Source organism: Rosa chinensis, chromosome 1 (assembly GCF_002994745.2).
Source record: "Rosa chinensis cultivar Old Blush chromosome 1, RchiOBHm-V2, whole genome shotgun sequence".
Lineage (NCBI taxonomy): Eukaryota > Viridiplantae > Streptophyta > Magnoliopsida > Rosales > Rosaceae > Rosa > Rosa chinensis.
In genome coordinates, this window is record NC_037088.1 from 20,190,952 (window position 1) to 20,199,125 (window position 8,174).

General features: G+C 40.1%; 1 long non-coding RNA gene across 8 annotated transcripts; it reads left to right on the top strand.

Annotated features, from left to right (window-relative positions):
• Window positions 1-666: 666 nt before the first annotated feature.
• On the top strand, window positions 667-3,785 carry LOC112188325. 8 transcript variants are annotated; one of them, XR_005804868.1, is made up of 4 exons: window positions 667-2,199; window positions 2,319-3,068; window positions 3,165-3,254; window positions 3,450-3,785. It is a non-coding gene; the product is annotated as an uncharacterized LOC112188325 (long non-coding RNA). The 8 variants fall into 8 exon arrangements; XR_005804865.1 differs by having other exon boundaries at window positions 2,319-3,254; XR_005804867.1 differs by having other exon boundaries at window positions 3,165-3,785.
• The last annotated feature ends 4,389 nt before the right edge of the window (window positions 3,786-8,174 follow it).

The window sequence follows — 8,174 nt, forward strand, 5'->3', positions numbered from 1 at the left end:
AATAGAGGGGCAATAGACATCTATTGCCCCAATAGTTTATTGCCCCCCAATAGAAGCTTATCAGCCATGTATTGCCCCTCAATAGACGTCTATTCACTACTACAGAAAAGGCTTCACACGACACCTCTCATACGACGCTACACTGTTTTCCGTGGTGTGAATCATTTCTCATTTTTGAGACGACGGTTTTAAAATTTCCGTCTTCTAATATGAATTCAACCAACGGGTATTTTTCATGCTGAAATTATGAATTATTTCAGAAGACGTTTATAAATGAAACCGTGGTGTGAGGTTAAAATAGTTATAGGGGCGGCAAGTTTCCCACCATTTGGCACCACTTAAATTTTCTCAGCATGTAGTAGTTATACGACGGTTAGTTTAAAACTGTGGTATGACTCTATGGATTTGCAAGTGCGGAACATGTCCACCTACATTCTCCCTAACTATTTCCCCCCCACTCTCCCTCCCCAAACCTGATTCCCTCCACCCAAGCAACAAAAGGAGGCAAACTGAAAATTTAAAAGTGACATTCATACAACATTTATGTGAAAAACCATTGTGTGATGGCTTGATGCATATGTACAGACTAATTAATGTCTTATCCATGTATCCTCAGCGCTACTACTAGATAATATGATTCAGACCAAATTTGAAACACTTAGGAAGAGGCCCTTCACACAATAGCATTCACTCCACAGCTACACCCACTCCGACACAATAGCATTCACTCGACCCCGACTCTCTCTTTCCAAAACTCCTACGCCGACCCCGACTCTCTCCCCCACTCCGAAGCCCTGAACCCCAAATCCACCTCCCTTCGAAGCCCTGAACCCCAAAACCACCGCCCTTCGAAGCCCTGACTCTCTGCTACTAATCCGAAGCCTTAAACTAGCCCGAAATCCAAGATTTGTCTTCGATTCTAGTAAGTTCTCGTCCTCTAGATTGGGTTTTTTATTTGGGGGTAAAAATTTGGGGGTTTCGGGTTTCTCGTCTTCTCGCCCTAAATCCCCGACACTCACTTTTGATTTTGGGTTCTTCAGAAATCACAATCACACTTTTGATGCCGAGTTCTTTACTTTTTTGATATCGGGTTCTTCATAAGGCGGCTAGGGTTATGGCGAAGAAGGGTGTTCAGAGAGCGACGGTGGGAGAGGGGGATGAGATTGGGGTTGGGTAAGGGTTTGGGTTTGGGTGGTGGCAGAGACGCAGAGGCGTCGGCGGAGAGAGAGAGAGAGAGAGAGAGACGAAGCTTGGGCATGGGATTGGGAATGGGATTGAGCTTGAGGGAGTGACATGGAGCAAAGAAGGATTTGAATTTGGGGTTGGATTGTAGCTCTACTCTAAATATTCTTCCATGCTTGTCGATCATCTTCTTCAGCTCAAAATCGATAGACTGGATTGCAGCAACGATTCTGGTACCACCATGTGGAGCCTCATTATTTGATGCTCGTCTATTGGATTCTCAAGTCTGCTCATACTCTCCCTGAAAACACTACACACCGGCTCAAAATTGGTGCTTCTGTAATCAATCAAAGCAGAGAGGTATACCCTATAGATAGTTGCATTCATAATACTAACTTTAATATCAATATTAGCATGTAGTTTCTTTCTCTTTTATCATCCAAACAGGCATTTATTCTTGCCATGTCTGCTTAGTAATTGTGTTCCATATAAACTGATATATAGTAAAGCAAACCATCAGTTTGTAGTCTTGAACAATTCAAAATGTTAGGAATTAAATGTTAATGTTGCCTTTTGGTTTGGTTAATGAGTGAGGAATTTATCCTAAGGAATGATCTGATTTTGCGCAAAATAAGTGTTTGTACCTATTGTTAGGAGAGAATTTTAAGGAAAAAGGAGGAAAGGCATATGTTAGATAGGTGCTTTGTGTAGTTTTTTTAAGTCATGGAGTTGCAATGAATTCATTTAGGAGTTGGTTCTGGTTTTTTTTATATTTGGATATGCTGCTGAATGACAAAGTCGGAAGTCTGGAGGACGTTATTTTAGCTCTCGGTGATGACATTGTAGTTTCTAGTGCTACATTGACACTCAACTTTAGCTATCGTTTTAAATCCCCACTCAATTTCATGTCTTGCATTGACATTGTAGTCTCAAGTGGTATGGTTGCATGTGTTCTGGACTTTCATGGTCATTTAAAAAGCTTGCTCACACTGACCAATTCCCAGATTAAGTGTTGAGGTAAACTAAAGTTACTTTAGTAAGTTTTAAGTGTTTATGTTTAGTAGACCTTTGCATTTTGTATGTGGTGTATGACAAAAAAATTTTAATCTTTTTTATGGTTGATATTCCTTACCCAGGTTTCATTGTTGATGCCCAACACATTGTTTAAGATGACTTGATTAAAGCTTAACTGCATATGTTCATAGGATCATCTTTCTGGCTTCCTCACTCTCTCTGGTTCTATCTGGTTGATGTTCAGTTTTTATGTAAGTTTTGCTGCTAATTGATAATTGGGTGGTTTTTGTAGAAGTTGAAGATTGTGTGTTCTTATATGTGTGGTGTGGAAACCTCAATTTGAGGTATAATGTGCTGAACTTTTACATAGAGGAAGTGGAATTACTATAGTAGTTCCTTCTAATTGAGTTTAATGGTCTGCAAATCACATTGGATGGAGAGTTGGAGACTCAATTGGCAAATTCACTAGCTGGTTATACTCTATGGCTTTTTGTGCAGAATTCACTTGACTATGCAACCTTAGGGGCATCATCGAAAGTTGCTGCCCTACCTCTATCATATCCATTCCAGGTGGACATATATTCTTTGCATTCCTTTGTGTGGGACTGGTTTTGCTTTAGGAATTTGTGATCTGGGCTGTATGATTTGTTTTTTGTAGCTAACTGCATATAATAATTTATTTTTTGTAGTTTTAATCACAATTCTTTTCTAGTAACCCCTTCTGTCTTGCAAGAAAGTGGTTTGCTGCAGGTAGAACAAGTGCAAGCAGCTGGAATCCCTTGTCTTGTCTCAAAAATCAATAAATCAACTCCGTGAAAACTTTGTTTCTATTGAAAAGTATGCTCATGGAAAATTCTAAAGGCGTTATGATTGTAAGGAGATTGTTTCTGTAGCTTTAGATGCTTTTTATAAGTTGTTTTGCAACATTAATCTGTTTCTGATGGTTGATTTGAGTGCCTTCTGCATAGCTGATGTCAAGAATGCCAAACTTTGATTGAAAACATGATAAGATAAAGCTTCTCAGCAATGCGAGGAATAACTTGAATACAACCTTAAAGGTTTGTGAACTTTGTTCTTATGAATTTTCAATTTTCTTAGTTGCTACCTTTCTCTGTGTGTGGACCTTTAAGGACTCCAATGTACTTTATTTCTTCCCTGTAATGTTTCTTTATCTCTCCTTTGTTGTATCAAAGGCTGCATCAGTGAAGATGAGAGCATGTAACATGTCATTACCTTTTATATTTCTTTTGAAGGATGAAGTCCCAACCAAGCCAAGATTGCCATCAAGTCCATACCAAAAGCCTCTGAAATCAGTCGTGCCACCACTGATTCCAACTGAAGATGAGCAGGAGAAGCAAAAAGAAGGCTTCATGGGAACTCTTGTAAAGCTTTTAGTCGACGCCTGCGCATCTGTTTTGAAATTCTTGGGAAAAAGCATTCAAACTATCAAGAACAAGGCCAGCAGAAGTAGCAGCATAAGCATTCAATTGGGTTCATGTTTAAACCCTTAGAACAATAGAATACATGTTTCAGTGTATAATGTACAGCTATGCTTTATGTTTTAATAAAACAAGCCTAGTTTTGATGCATGAGATTTGAGTTGATTGATATCACAACACGTACATATAATTTTCAGTCTTCACACCACATTAGTATCAAAAGAACTGTCGTATGAATAAAATATGCACAACAATTACAAAACAAGAACTGTCGTATGTATACAATAGATACGACGGTTACAAAATAAAAACCGACTTATGAATCTCAAACAGACAACGAATGTTCATAAAAACCGTGGTATGAATAAATGTTACACCACGGCAAATTGCTGTCGACAGCTTGTTGACAGATCTGCCGATCCCATCAGACGACGGAGTTAGCTGCAAACCGTCGACCCAATGATCGGTATACGACGGTTGAAAACCGTCGTCTGACAGCGTTTCATCAGACGACGCCTCGATAGACCACGGAAATGTATAACGTGAGACGACAGTTTTAAACCGTCGTGTGAAGCCTTTTCTGTAGTAGTGATTGCCCCCTAATAGAACTTTTGATAGCCGGAATGGGAACTAATCTTTCTAAGATTAGACAAATAAAACTTTGATTAAAGAAAAAAACGAAGAGATTATATAAATTTAAGGGAAAAACTCACAAACAGTACCTGAACTACGAGTCACTAATAACTTTCGTACCTCAACTTCAAAAAATATCATTTTGGTACCTGAACTTTTCACCCCGACCCAAGATTCATACCTGGGAACAGTAAAACCGTTAACGGGGTTAACTTTTTAAGGGTATAGTCGTCCTTTCACTGTTCATCTTCTCAAAACCTATCTCCTGTCTCTCTGCAATTCTAGATTTTTCATCTTCTTCTTCATACCTCAGTGAAAATGATCATCAATTCGTTTGCTTTAATGGGTTTTGTTCCACAATTCATTTAGATTCTTGGGTATGTTTCTATTTCATTATTTGTATTAGTTCTTCTGTTCTTCCCCAATTTTCAAACTATCTGCAACACCAAAAGCTCATAGCAGAAGAAAAATCCCAATCATGAATTTGCACAATCCAGATTGGCCTTGACGTCGTTTCTCCTCGTGGCTTCATCGAACTTCTCCTTCAGCCCCTTGAGAACTATAGCACCACATCAAAACCAAATCTCACAGAGTCAGCACAATCGGCGAGCTAAAAAAAAAAAAGTTAATGGAAGGTGAAGAGGTAGCTTGGATTATTGGATATGGCCAAGGTGTTGACGAGAGTATTGAACATGGTGATGACGGCGACGCCGTCACTTCCTACCTCCAAGGTGGCGGCCTTGACGCCCGCCATGGATCCACGAACCAGAAGAAACCTAGGGTTTTGTGATGAGGAAAAGAAAATGGAGGAGAAAACAAAAACGAAGATGATTGAGTATGAGATTACACTACTACGAGGGGTCTGTGTATAAATTTTCTATTTTGTTAATTATGCAAATTCATGATTGGGATTTTTCTTCTGCTATAAGTTTCTGGTGTTGCAAATAGTTTGAAAATTGGGGAAGAACCGAAGAACTAATGCAAATAATGAAATAGAAACATACCCAAGAATCTAAATGAATTTTGGAACAAAACCCATTAAAGCAAATGAATTGATGCTCATTTTCACTGAGGTATGAAGAAGAAGATGAAAAATCTGGAATTGCAGAGATAGGAGAGAGGTTTGGAGAAGGCGAACAGTGAAAGGACGACTATACCCTTGCAAAGTTAACCCCGTTAACGGTTTTACTGTTCTCAGGTATGAATCTTGGGTCTGGGTGAAAAGTCCAAGTACCAAAATGATATTTTTTGAAGTTGAGGTACGACAGTTATTAGTGGCTCATAGTTCAGGTACTGTTTGTGAGTTTTTCCCTAAATTTAAAAACGTTTATTGCCCCCCAATAGACATTTAACAGACCTCTATTGCCCCAATATGACTTCTTCTTTTTTCATTTTTCTTTCCTTCTGGGCCTTCTGCCCCAATTTTACCCAAAAAAAGAAATTGATTTGGGAAAGGAGAACTAATATATATGAAAGAATGGTGCCAGTTATGAAAGAATGGATGATGATATAAATGAGTTACTGTAAGGAATGTTTTATCCCCCAAAGGTCCACCAAACTAGAATTAATGCTCAGCCTTACATTTAGTATACTAATATATATGCCTTATGTACTTCTGCTATTTTCTTAAAGTTGTTTGGTCTGGTTGTAAAGCATGAAATGCGATCCACCATTGCCCACATAAACAATTGGACTTTGACTGCCAATAATTTATCATCATCAAGGGCCAAACGAATGGAGGATGATATCCCTGAGTTACTGAAGGAACCTTCTAAAGCTGCCAACGGTTCGCCAAACCAGAAATGTGTCACCTCCACAATCTAAAGCTGAGAAATTGCTGTCAAGGTCTCCTAAAGGCTTGAGAAGTGGCAGCAAATTCATTTTGCAGGCTATGCCTTCTTTCCCTGACGGTTCGTCGGACTTGCTTCCACTATAGCTCGTTGTCCTCGCCGGATCCGGAACTTCAGTCTCCAAGGAGCTGCGACATCGCCGGACCTTCGGGACTTCGGAACCATCCATGTTACGATCTGAAATTTAAGCTCCGACGGTAGATCAGTGGAGATAGACCTTGCCGAACACATGGAGATCGATGATGAAGTCGATGAAGTAGACGTTCTTGAAGAGCACGTGTTAGGGATGTAGCCCTAACAATTAATGTGTAAGAAAAGTGTAAGAAAAGAGAAACTAAACGAGAAAGAAATAAAGATGGTTTTTCATAGATGGCTGCTCCTTACAACAGTTTCATATTTATACTACTAGAGAAGCTCGCAGATCAAGACACTTGTCAATGATCGAATGGATAGCAGTAACCCTAAGTAACAAAACCTATCTACCACAGCCACGTGCAACACATGTGCATGACCAAAAGAAATAACCAAGTCTCTAGGCACAAAACGGTGCGTTGCAGTAAGTCAACAATACTCTTCCTAGATCCACAGGGACAACTATTTGGCAGAATCATAACATTACTCCCTTCTGCAGAAGAAACTTGACCTCAAGTTTCATGCATTCCAATCAAATTCTGGGTACATGCGCATTATATCTTCAGCATACTCCCATGTGGCCTCTTCAGGAGTAGCCCCTACCCACTGAATTAACCATTGAGTAGCTGCATAGCCTCCCTTTTTGACCACTCTAGTCTGAAGGATAGCAGTGGGTTCCCAATGAGTATATGTCGTGTCACTAACAGATGTAGTTGAGTCTTAATTCGCACAGAGTCTCCCACTTTTCTTTTTAGCAGAGATACATGGAACACATCATGAATTTTGGAAGTGGGAGGCAACTTCAACCTATAGGCCACCTGTCCAATTTTTTCGGTGACCTCAAAAGGTCCATAGTACCTAGCAGACAACTTGTGGAAGGAATGCATTGAGTTTTGTTTGTACGGTTGCAGCTTGAGGTAGACTAAGTCCCCCACCACAAATGCTCTCTCAGAATGCTTTTTATCATAGAACCCTTTCATTCTTGTCTGAGCTTTCACCAAGTTGTTCTTGAGAATTGTCATCAATTCATCTCTTGCTCTTAGCTGTTGGTCAACCTGTGCAACAGTTGTGGAGCTAGGTAGATAGGGAGTGATTGATGGAGGAGGGTAGCCATAAAGTGCCTCAAATGGGGTCATCCCAATGGCAGAATGGTAGGCAGTATTATACCACCATTCCGCCCAAGGAAGAGCTTTCATCCACTGATGTGGTTTCTCACCAATGACACACCTAAGATATTGTTCTAGTGTCCTGTTTAGATTTTCTGTTTGACTATCTGACTGGGGATGATAAGCTGAGGATTTGCTTAATTTAGTGCCCTGCATTTTAAAAAAAGCGTCCCAAAACAAACTCAAAAATATGGGGTCCCTATCAAAGATTATCTTCTCGGGCATGCCATGCAGTTTGAAAATCTCATGCACAAACACCTTAGCTAAAGAAGCAGTTGTGTATGGATGAGAAAGAGGGATGAAGTGTGCATATTTGGTCAAGGTGTCAACAATCACGCAAATAGCAGTTTTACCTTCAGATTTTGGTAAAGCATCGATGAAGTCCATTGAGATAGCACTCCATGCCTTCTTTGGGATGGGTAGTAGCTGCAGTAACCTAGGAGGTTTTATAGACTCATAATGATTCCTCTGACACACCTCACATGTAGATACAAACTCCTTGATGTCATGGTGCATTCTAGGCCAAGCAAAAGTCCTTACCACCCTCTTGTAAGTTCTAGACCTCCTTGCGTGTCCTCCCAACAAGCCCTCATGGAACTCAGCTATTACTCTCTTCCTCCACTCATCCACCTGAGGTACAACAAGTCTATTCCTATAAAGTAGCTGAGAGTTGTTGACAGAAAAATGTTTCTTACCTGTGGGGTTCTGATGCAGGGCTAGCAAGATTTCCTGGCTTTCACTGTCTTTTTCACAGGCCT